The following is a 12,891-nucleotide window of genomic DNA, read 5'->3' as shown; positions in this document are numbered from 1 at the left end:
CATAAGATTATATAGCTACGTACAAAAACAAAAATGCATATTAATGAAAGCCATCAATATAGGGGGAAAACAAAAAGATGGGGAAGAAAAAGAAACGCTCTCCAGGGCGGCGATTATTGGAGACCTCCACTGGGGCTTCGATCCCCTTGCTTCCTCCGGCTACCGTCTCTGAAATCTGTTCTTTGCCTTCCACCCCCTCTGTTTCTGTTTCTCCTCCTCCACCCATCTTCCATTCTCTCCTTCCTCAAGCGTCCCCTGATGCTCCGCCTGCACTTCCTTTGATTTCATCAAACCCTAACTCACAAATTCTCCAGAATCCGACGAAATTAGGTGAGGACTCTTCCTCTGCTCCGTCGGCTCCACCTCCCCCCAACTCCAATCTTTTCCTCCCCCATGATTTTCCTCCTCTTAATTCTCCCCAAAATTCTTTAAACAGTACTCCACCCATCCCCAACTCGGCGAAAGTTGTGCCCCTTACTCGAGACCCTCCTTTTGTCCCGGGTACCTCTTCGGCTTGGGGCAAACCTAATTTTCCTTGGGCACAACGGCTCAAACCCACTTCCCGTAATCTTTCCCGTGTCACTACACCCACATATATGGAGGATGGTATCCCCAGGGTCAAAGTCCCCGGATCTGTTCTCCTTGAGACTTCCAAAGCTTGGTCAGGTAATCTAATCGGACATTTCTATGGCCTTGCTCCTTCGGGTTCTAGAATCTTTCAAGCTCTTAATCCCATATGGGGAAAGAAAGCTCGTATTTTGGTTAGACGAATCAGTGACACCTCCTGCCTTTTCCATGTGCCGGACGCTGCTACTCGTGAGTGGGTTTTGGAAGTCGGAATCTGGCATGCAGGGGACGTCATGTTTACTCTTTCGGAATGGGCTCCTACATCATCTCTTCGACAAACATTACTTACTTCAGCTCCAATATGGATCACTCTCGCTGAGATGTATTCTTTGGAAGGTATCAGCTACATCGCTTGCGGTGTTGGGGAACCACTGCATACAGAAAAGATGAGACTCGATCCCCTGAATATTGGGGAGTCTAAGGTCAAAATTGAGGTACAACTTGGAGCTCCCCTTCCTGATGCGGTGGAGGTTGAGGATGATAAGGGTGGTGTCATCAGAGTAAATGTTCTCTACTCGTGGCTCCCTCCACGGTGTTCTCAATGTCATCAATTCGGACACAAGGCTTCGAGTTGTCCTTCCCCTAAGCGGGATTCAGTTGTCCCTGTTCCTACTGGCTCTAACCCCCCGAAATCTCCACAGCCTGTGATCTCATCAGAGAAACCTTCCGACAATCCCATTGCTGCAGATGGTTTCGTTCAATCCCAAGAAGCATTTCCAACTCCAGAACCTGTCAAAACTCAGGTACCTGTTGTATTACCACAGTTCCAACTCCTGCCAATCCCATCCCCGCAGATGGTTCCGCCTTCATCTCATAAACCCCTTGATCCTCTTCCTGTCAACCTCTCTAATAATCAACACCCTCCTCGTTCCCTACCTTCGTCCCCAACCCATTCTCAAAATACCCCACTACCCATTAATCAACCCATAAATCATGACTCATCGCCTAACTCTCCCGTGTCATGTTCTCAAGCCAATGGGAAAGGGCAACGGACTAGAGGTATCAATGCAGCCTACATATTTGATTCTGAGGATGAATTAGTGCAGGAAGCTCAGCGTTTACTGCGCTTACGAGCAGCCGTTTCGCCCAAGATCCCGCAAGACTTCTCAGTGGTCAAGAGGGGTCGTAAGGCAAGGGGCCGAGCTAAGTAAGCTTCGTTGTTTTGGGATTCCCCATCTTTCGTTTCCTTTTGGTACAATGAGAACAACTAAAGAGATATTTTACGTTACATTCGACGTAAAGTATCCTCTTTACCGACTCTTTTGACGGTTCTCACTCCGGACATTTTCTCTTTAATATTTTGTTTCGCTATTTTGATCGTTTGCAATTTTTATTTGGCTGATGACGATTTCATCTTGCTGTAACTTAAATATCTCTTATGTACTTCAGTAACATATATATACAAGTTTACCATTTACCAAAAAAAATGAAAGCCATCAATATAAGATGATATTACTTTATGATATACATAAAAAACATTTAAATTTATAAATCTAACTCAAACAAATTATTATAATATCATTTCTTTACTAAAATATATAAATACTTTAAGTATATATACAAATAATAAACCGCGCATCGCGCGGGTCTTACCTAGACAGATTATGTAAAATAATTATAAACATTTTACCTGTGCACCTATCAAAATTTTACCAGTTTCTACAATGTTTGTTGGACTCATTTCAAATTTATAAGTTCTTTCAAACATCAATACAATTTTTTTTTATTATATCCTAACGATATTTATAAAAAAAAAAATCAAAACCTTAATAGTCATAATATAATTTATATATTTATATAACACTTTTAAGTACATATATTTTTTCTAATCATTTTTATAATATTTTTTATAATTTTAATTTTTTGCGAAAAAATATTAGTTTTTTAATAATAATTAACAGGAAAAACTTATATTATTGATATTACAGTTTATTTTCATAATTTTTTTCTATCATGATTAAATTATACTTTTATATATATATAACTAGACCTCGACCTAAAGACAAATTAAAACACAGGAGGATACAAATCTGTTTAATTTTCTGTTCATTAGTTCCTTTGAATATGACACGTGTAAGAATATAATTATTGTAGAGAAATCGATATAATAGAGGTACATTCATGTGACCATTCTAATGAATAAGATTAATTATCCATAATTAACACTGCCACTATGTATTTATATTCTTAGAAATTTTAATTAACTTCACAATAAAAGTTGTCGATATTAATGCAGATTCAATTAGTTGTAATTTGATTCAGTTCATTTTCATCTATCAAATTTTAATCAATGATTATTTTCTGTAAGTTAAATTTATAGAATTAATTTTAATGTCTAAGTTAAATGTATTTATTTTTTAAGTTACCTATAAATGAGTGCTATCAAAACTGCACACAATAATCTTTCGTCCAACAATGGCGGACCTAGAGAAGATACCGACGACGACCGTTTGCTCTGACAACGATTTTCATCACATCGGGATGGATCTCCACCATGTGGGCCCTCAATTCGCCATTTTCGGCAGGAAATCCGTCAGTCTCCGCCGAGAACATAAAGTAGTCGGGTATCTCTTCCACCACAACATCAACATCGAACCTGAACGGAACCTCCAGGACCCGATTGAAGATGTGGGCCAATCGCCGGAGCTTCTTGACGGGTTCTCGGATACTCGGATCGCGGAAATGGTGATGGATCAGGATGTTGTTCCTCTTTCTGGGCAAATGATGGACTCTCATGGCTGTCGGGTCGGGTTTTTCAATCGCGGGAACTAGAAGAAGCCATCGGTTCAAAATCAAAAGGTGAAACGAAAGAGAATATGATAAAGATGACGGAGTTTGAATGGAAATTCAAACCATACAGGTTACGGCTCTGGGATTTCACCGGTCGACGAAAACCTAATGTCCCAAAAAAAATAGAAATTTTCATTGAAAATGTCGAATTTTGTAAATTGGGTTATGGACGATGAATCTAGGTAATAACCCGTAATAATCCGCACAGATAGCGTAGACTAAAAATATATATATATATACACTAAATATTTTTATTTAATTTTAAATTTAATATAATATATTTTATTTTAAAATTTATAATTTATATTATTAAATTAAAATGATTTTTTTTTAAAATATCCAGATAATGGGATGATTTTTTTTTTTTTATGAAATTTGTTTGTAGAAGATCGAATCTTTTCAATGGGTTTCTGGATTAAACCAATTAAAAGATAGGAGATTTGACAAAATAGAGAAAAAAATATAGTTTTTGAAGAGAGACAAGAAAAAAAGAAGAAGGTGATTTTATGATGTATTGGCAAAAGATGAGATAAGGGGATGTAATACAATTAAATTACTCAATTATCTCTGTTTTACTATAGAAATATAATCACATATGGAAAAAATTGGTGTTAAATAATTGGCAAGTTGACATAATTTTGATTAGATTTGATAATTATCATTACAAAAAATGATGCAGTAAAAATCGTTGATTTTTTAATGTTTACATGATTACCATTGTGAAAATAAATAAAACATCTCCTTAAATGAACATCTAATATTATACTTTTATATAACATCGTTATCTATTAGGTTCATATTTGGAGTTATATTTTTTTATTGTTGAAACAATTTGAAGATTATTCTTTTTCGGATGATCTAAATTATGATGGGAGTAATATCATTTTTTATCTGCACTTTTTGTTACATTTTAGTATTTTAAAATTGTTTCATTTATATTAATATCCAAACCTATACATATAGTCATGGTAATATCTAACATTTTATTTTTTAATAACAAATTAATTAAATCATCACATCACAATACTATATTGAAAAAAAATATTAATATGCCGATTATAATATGACAGTGTGATATAACGACAAAATATTATAATTATGAAAACTATATAAAAATGAATCAATTTATATTAGAACTATATCATTTTATTTAAGTCTTGCATCAAAGAGATTTTTGGGTTTTAAAATTAAAAAAAATAAAAAAAATATACAAATTTTCTAGATTTTTTTTTTTGAATTTTTCATATAACACTATTAAAAATTAATTCTTTAATCCACTTCTTCCTTAAAAAAACATTTTCTAAACTATTTTTAAAGAATGATCCCGGAAAACTACACTTTCCATCGATGAATAAAAAGTTTAATTTCATTACATTTCATTTTTCTTCGATTGGCTAACAAATTAATATATTCATTCATCGGAAAAAAAAGAAGATAATTTACTTTCTCAAATTAAATTATTTTCGAAATAGTTATTTTTCTCTCATGTAAGGTCAATCATACAAGTTTTTTCTATTATTTGTTATTTAGATAATCAAAATATTTTCTTTTTCACAAAAATATAAAATTACACAACATATTATAATATTAACAGAAAAAAATATCAAATTTAAAAATATCAAATAAAAACATAAATTCTTCTATGACTATTATCTTTTCTTTTTAATTTTTCTACTAATATTTGCATTAATTCTTATGAATTTGCATTTTTTATGCCCAATTATATGCTTTTATTAATGTAAAATTCACCTACATGGGTGATACTATGGGTGGTTATTTCCTGTTTCGTTTCAGTTATATTCGAGTTTGGTTATTTCGGGTATAGTAAAATTATAACCATTTAGTTTTTATATAAACTTTGGTTCGTTTTGGTTCGATTCGTTTCGGATTTGGGTTTTTTGTTGTAAAAATTCATGATCTTTATCTACTAAAAGATTATCTACAAATATCCGAAAAGTTTTGGATAAGCAGATTCCGGGTTCAGTTATATTGATATATTATTTCGGGTTCAGTTATTTCGGATTTGAGATATTCATATCCAATATGGTATATTATTTTAATCAGTTAGATTCAGTTCAGATATATATCGGTTGAATTGGGTTTAGACAAATTTTTTATCGTATTTTGTTTGACGTTTGCATTTAGGGACTTATTTGATAGAATATATAAAGTACATATATATTTCAACGAATAATTATAAATGTAGTGATTCATGGAGATGATTGAAACTCAAGCTGAGGGCTATCGGTAAATTCCTCATCTGACCAATCTCTTGAGCTAAGGAAGCTCGACAAGTTGGTTTATTTAGACGTCTCTAATAAATTGCTCACGGGTTCCATAACATATTTGCTCAAAGGCATGTTAAGCTTGATCGAGGTTAATTTCTGTATTAACCTCTTAAATGGTCCAGTTCCAATCTTTGTTCCATTTCAAAAGTCTCCAAACTCAAGCCTTTCTTGAAACAAAGGGCGTTGTGGGGGACTATTGAGCACTTTATGTAGATATCCTGATGGTCTTGAACACTTGAAATATAATCAAAAGATTTCATAAAGTACGATACTGATTGTAATAGGTTTTGTCATGATTGTATTTGTATCAGTTACCGAGGTGGTTCTGTTCTTCATGATGAGGGAGAAACAAGAAAAAGCAAACGCTTCGATGATGTGGAAAATCTCGAGGATGACTAACCGATAATCATGGCAGGACGTCTTCATCAAAAATATTGAACATGAGTTCGATCTAGGCGCAGTTGTGAAAGCAGCTATGAAGGAATCAAACAAACTCAGCACGAGAACTTTAAGTTCAATCTATAAAGCAATTCAATCTACATAGTTATTATTGGGTTTTTGATTTAAGATCTTTTAAATATTTATTAGATTATGTTTTGACGAATATATCACTAAGATCAGACCATCATAGTTCAGATGTGGTTAGTATCACTTTCTTTAAGTGCTTTACTTTTGTTGGTATACCGATCATAATTTTAAGAATTCTAAACTATAAAATGGTGATAATGTGTTCACGGTGTCCAATCAACCTAATCCTTATTTTCTTTATCTTTTTTTATTTTACAATATGAAACTTTTTTATTCTTCTTTTTAAACGTTAAAAAATTAATATTTCATTTTTTTTAAAAATTTCTTTCTAAAAATATTATTCTAACCCTTAATATATTGGACCGAGTTCAAACTAATTTCGGATCCCGGAGCAAATCATGTGATTAGAATATCGCTCTCCTCTCCAACTTGAGGCTCAAAGTCGGGGTCAGACAGACGCTTTGCATTTTTTTCACCGGTTGAGTTTTCCAAGTTAGGTTCTGACCCTTAATTTTACATTATAACACATGAAAATATAAATATAGACGTTATTCGCAATCATTTTTTGAAAATAAAAGATACTGTTATCTCAATATTATTAAAAATTATTTATAATTTTGATTTAAGATATATATTATAAATTTAAAAGTAAAATATAATATATTTAATTTCAAAACTAATAATATTTTTTTAAAAATTTATACCGTCCGCGCGATTCGCGCGGGTTAAAACCTAGAGAATTGGCTGCCTTTTTTAACTTTTACAAAAATAAGGCGCCTATTAATGTTTTTTAAGTCTCTACACAAAGGGGACATATATATATACATAAAAAGAACTAAACCATATATATATATATATATATATATATATATATATATATAGTTTATAAAATATGCACAAATCAAATATGTTGACCCGTAATTTTTATGTCAATGATAAGTTAGTCACATTAGCTCTTCTGTAAAAGTTTTCGTACCGGCGCCTATATTATTTGTAAATAAAAATATATAGTGGAACAACTTTTCATTAAAAAATATTTATAAATGAAAATAGTTCAATATCATTATATTTATTTCATATTACACTTTGTATTTAAATTGTAATATTGGCCGCTTTCGAGTCTATCTTCATTTATGGGTCCAAAAAAATACGAACATTCACCGACAAGTTAATAAAAACATCTATATTTTCTTATTAAAACGAGCAAAAAGGCAACTATTGTGATGCAGGAGATTTATGTATATACGTATGTATGTATATATACAAGTATATGCATATGGGTATATACGAATATAATGATCGTTTACGTTACAAAAATAAATAAAAACTATTAATACAAACCTCGATTATACAAATTGATTTTAAAAAAATAGTTAATGTATATGTGACAATTTTAAAGTTTTTCAATTTCAACTTCCCCACAAGCTTAGGATGGTGATTGTGCTTTGCTTGCTGATTCCATGAGTTTGGACTTCCATCCCGAGACTTAATCATGGTTAATTAACCAAGTTGACTAACTACACATGGTTTAACATTCTTAAAATTTATTTTATGTATTTAAAATAGAAAAGAATAAAATAAGTGATACAATTATCGGGCAAGTGGCGGATGCGTTGCGGCGCGTGGCACCACGCTCCTCCGGCCCCACTTCCATCAACTCCGCCGAGGTTACTGGTCAATAGTTTATTTGATTTTTTTTTTTTATTAATTTATCTAATATGCATTCATTCACCATCTTAAACTATATATATACGCATTTTCGGTCTACGTGGTTTGATGAATATAAATATAGGCATTATCATATGTGGAAAAATATAGAAAATGAAATAGTATAGTTTACTAACGAAGAATCTATTGGAACTAATAAATCTAATTATACATTCGGTCCACGGACATTTAGTAACTATAGGTGTGTAGATTAAATAAAATAAAATCTAAGCAGAGTAATTAAAAACCATGGTTTTATAAAATTCCCCAAAAGAAAACGGAAAGTTTTAGATATAAATAATCAGAGATTAGAGACTCGAGGCAATACCGTGCATTCATTTATATATATATATATATATATATCCAATAATTAATTTATAAATTCATTTTATATGTTCACTGTAGTGATGCTCTGACCCCATCAAATAATTAGTAATTACTATTTTTTTTCATTTATTCACTGCAATTATTGATTTTTCAAAAATAAATAATAATTTTTTTAATACTCATATAATCATATATATGTATATGCGCTTTTCTCCTTCGCTTATCCAACAGTTTGATTACATTGGACGTTTAATTTATTGGGTTTCTCTTTTATATGTTTTGTGTATATATATAATGGAACAGTCTGTCATCGTTTTGATCTGAGAAAGACGACATCATTATTATACGTTATATATATATATAAAAAATATATATAATATTATATATATATATATATATATATATATATATAAATGGCCACCTAACGATATTATAGAAAGCCGCAAGTTAATATAAAACGCATTAATATTTAAACATATATAGACGACAAAAAATAATGTTTGTAAAATGAATGCGCAATCTACAATAACATAATATATATGTATATATATAGGGTTTGGTTCTGTTTTATGTGACACTTTATATTTTGTATTCAATTGAAAAATCTAAATATATAATTGGAACGATTTGAACACTTGTTCTTGTAGTAAGATGGTATACTACTACTAATTTTCTAATTTGAAAAAAGGCCAAATAAAAAAATTGTAAAAACGATTTTTAAAATAAGAACATGAAATAATTAAAAGTAGTTTTCTTTGGTTCTTACGGATTTGAGAAGACCGGGCAAAACGGGTTAGCTAAAAAATTGAATCGTTAAGTCAAATTATAACATAAGATTAACAATTAAAATTAAATAATAAAATCCAATAACTAAACCGGCCGGTTTACAATTCAGTACAAAACGGGTACGGTTTTTAAATCCGGTTATTAGGTTTGAGTTACGAAAGGAAAACCACGTGAGCTCTCTTATTGGAGAAGGCTTAATAGATTTATACAATTTCTATATTAATCAAAATTAATTGGCTATTTCATATATAATCAATCTAAATATTCGAAACGTAACATCACATTTGATTAGATACTATTTTTAATAGAATCCAATAGAAGACATCATAGTTTGGCATTATTTTAATTTAGTATATACTTTAAAAATAATCAGTACGAATGTTAATTACTAATTTATAGGATTTATCTAACATGTATTTATAGGATATATATATATATATAGATATATAATTTCGTAGTATTAAATATCTCAAAACAAATATAGTTTGTTCTTTTTCGAATTATAATATAAATTTGTATTTGTATTTATAGGATATAACATAAATAGTGCGTATTCATATAAATTTGGAATATTCGGGAAAAGCATAAACAGATGGAACAGGTTTAATCATTTTAAAATACGCAATAAATAGCCCCTTTATTTTCTTCATTACGTGCATAGATTAAGATTAAATTATATTGGTGCTAATGTGATTATTAATTTAATAATATTGTAAAAAGAATAATTTAATCTTTTGGGACCACTGCGATAAGGTTTGCTCCTCCACATGATTCTACCGACTACTCTCCTTCTTTGTCGTCTTCTGAAATTAATAAAACGAAATTAATTAATCTAAGCATAATTAATTTAAATGACATAATCACTCTATTAATCGATTAATTAACTTATCGTTTCTTTGCATTTGTCTTTTACTATTACTTTATTTATTTCGTCCAACCTCACCTTGGACCAATCTTCGGACACCAAATCATGATTAACTCCCTCTAATCCCTGTTTTAAGTCCAAGGGACCCACTTGGACAATTTAGAATAATACAAAATATTGTGACAAAAAATTAATATTAGTATAAAAAAGGGTTTCATTATGTTTATTATATCATTATAGAATTATATAGATATATATATATATACATGCATATTAATTCACTAATATTTAAATAAAATTTATTATTATATATATACATATTAACGATCCGTCCTTGGTTTTCCCTTCTATGATTCCCCTTTCATATCTGTGTATGATAAAGATGCAAAAACTTTAAATTAAAGTTCACAAATTTCATTTTTTCTTGACTCAGGCAGATCAAGAAGAAGAATCCGCAACACTCTGCAACCCTTTGCGTTTAGATAGTTAGATTTTATGATGTCATATTTATTTATTTTTTAAAATATCCTCTTCTCTCTCAATTCTCTCTCTTCTGTCTGTCTCCTGTTCTCTCTATATATATATATATATATTTAATGAAGTAGTATAGTGTTCAAATTATTATTATTATTATTATGTATCTTTAGTCCTATTTATGTATATTGTATAGAATTTTGATTATACAATTTGCTCTTCCCAAGTGTATGTTTTTTTAACAACGGGCCCATTAAAAAAGAAGGGTTCGGCCCATTACAAAACTTGTAACGAGTAATATTATTAAGCCCAATTTTAAAGTATTTTATCGATGAAAAACCAAAGTAGGGTTTCTGAAAAACCGCTTTCGTGCCTCTGTCTCTCTCTCTTTCGTGTCTTTGTGTACTTCTCCTCAGCCGCTTAGATAGTTAGATTTTGTGATGTCATATTTATTTGTTTTTTAAAAATCTCCTACTCATCTCTCTCACTTCTTCTTCATCTGAGTTTCGATACTCTTCTGTCAGAATTATTATTATTATTATTATTATTTGATTTATAGTTTATATCTTCAAAATTTTAATGTTAGTCTAACCTAAATAATTTTATGGCATGTTAACGCTTATGGGTGGTGTTTTCAAAAGCTTATATTAACAAAACTTTTTTGAAATATGATGTATGATAAAAAATGGTTATCTTTATAGATATGCATAGTGTAAAATTATTTTTTAAAATAATGGTTCTTTTAAAAAAAAAAATAACTCACTAAAACTCTTAGACTACATGTTTTATGAATAATGGTATTTTTTAGATGAATTTTTTTTTCTTACAAAAATAAAAATTTAGACACGGTTTCGATATTAAAAATAAGCTCTAAGGTACAATGGGAAATTAAATATTCCAGCCTGTAAAGGTGGGACCATGTGAAGAAGTGGACGAGACGTTATATACAGTATATGTACACACATATATATTTATATATATATATATTTATTTTCTCTTCTTTTTTCGGGTATTGAAATAATTTGCCTGAAACAATAATTGGATAACAAAATACTTGGTTATTCAAAAAAAAAATCATCACAATCCATTTATATCTCGCACATATAAGGAAGCGGTGGAGCGTGAGAGGCACGTGCATGGGGCAGGGGATAATAATGGGAAGAGGCTTGTTTGGTTGGGTATAAAGCTCCACCCCTTCCCTATATGGGATCCACTTGTTCTCTCTTCCAAACACGCCTTCTTTATTTGATTTATAGTTAAATGCCGAGAAAAATATATATACTAATTCATTGGGGAGAAAACTCGAGGGTCTTTTCGTAATTTAGCCCTTGTGTACTTATGCAACCCTTGTACTCTCAATCTCAAGTCTCCGCCGCTCAGATAGTTAGATTCTGTGATTTCATATTTAATTTTTTTGAAAATCCCGCACTCATCTCTCTCTCTCTCTCTAAATGATTTTATTCATTTATAATTCATATATATATATATATATGCCTGAAGTTTGTTAAATTCCCATCTCATAATATATACACACGCACATTTCTTATTTTAAAAAAACAAAACCATAAACGTACATTGGGTTCTCTTAAAAGACATATATTGGGCCGTGGCAGCATTTTATTGGGCCTATAAGTTTTAGATTTGATTCTTGTTTTATGTTGTTTTCTTCTCTTTGGATTTTGAAAAATCGAATTGAAGATATAAATTTGAACAGGAGATCAAGATTGTATGTGTAAGAACATGAAATCTAGTTATTATATAGTAAACATTTCTTCTGTATGTATTTATTATGTTTGCAAAAAAATATAAAATTTTTAAAATATATTTATAAACTAATAAATTAAAATTAATAGAATACGGGTACATGACTCTTGGATTTTATATATAAAGATGTATGTGTTTATGTATATAATATAGATATAAATGACTAAAATATAACTATAATATATATTTACAAATATTTAGCTTCACCGAGTCATTAAACCTACTATCCTATATATGTCCACGTAATTGTTTTGGGGTAATATCATACAATTTGTGATGTGAAACTTGTAACGTTCAATCTTTTTAAGATATATGGAGACCAATTTTAAAATGATTTATTGATAAAAAAAATAGGGTTTCTAACTCAGATATATATATATATATATATATATATATATATATATGCACACACACAATCATAGAAGATTGTACCTGATCGAATAAGATAAATAATAATCTAACATACATGTGGACATTGTATGATATTACCCCAAAACAATTACGTGGACATATATAGGATAGTAGGTTTAATGACTCGGTGAAGCTAAATATTTGTAAATATATATTATAGTTATATTTTAGTCATTTATATCTATATTATATACATAAACACATACATCTTTATATATAAAACCCCAAGAGTCATGTACCCGTATTCCATTAATTTTAATTTATTAGTTTATAAATATATTTTAAAAATTTTATATTTTTTTGCAAACATAATAAATACATACA

This window comes from Tarenaya hassleriana, unplaced genomic scaffold (genome assembly GCF_000463585.1).
Source record: "Tarenaya hassleriana unplaced genomic scaffold, ASM46358v1 Cleome738, whole genome shotgun sequence".
Lineage (NCBI taxonomy): Eukaryota > Viridiplantae > Streptophyta > Magnoliopsida > Brassicales > Cleomaceae > Tarenaya > Tarenaya hassleriana.
Note: the sequence above shows the minus strand (reverse complement) of the source record.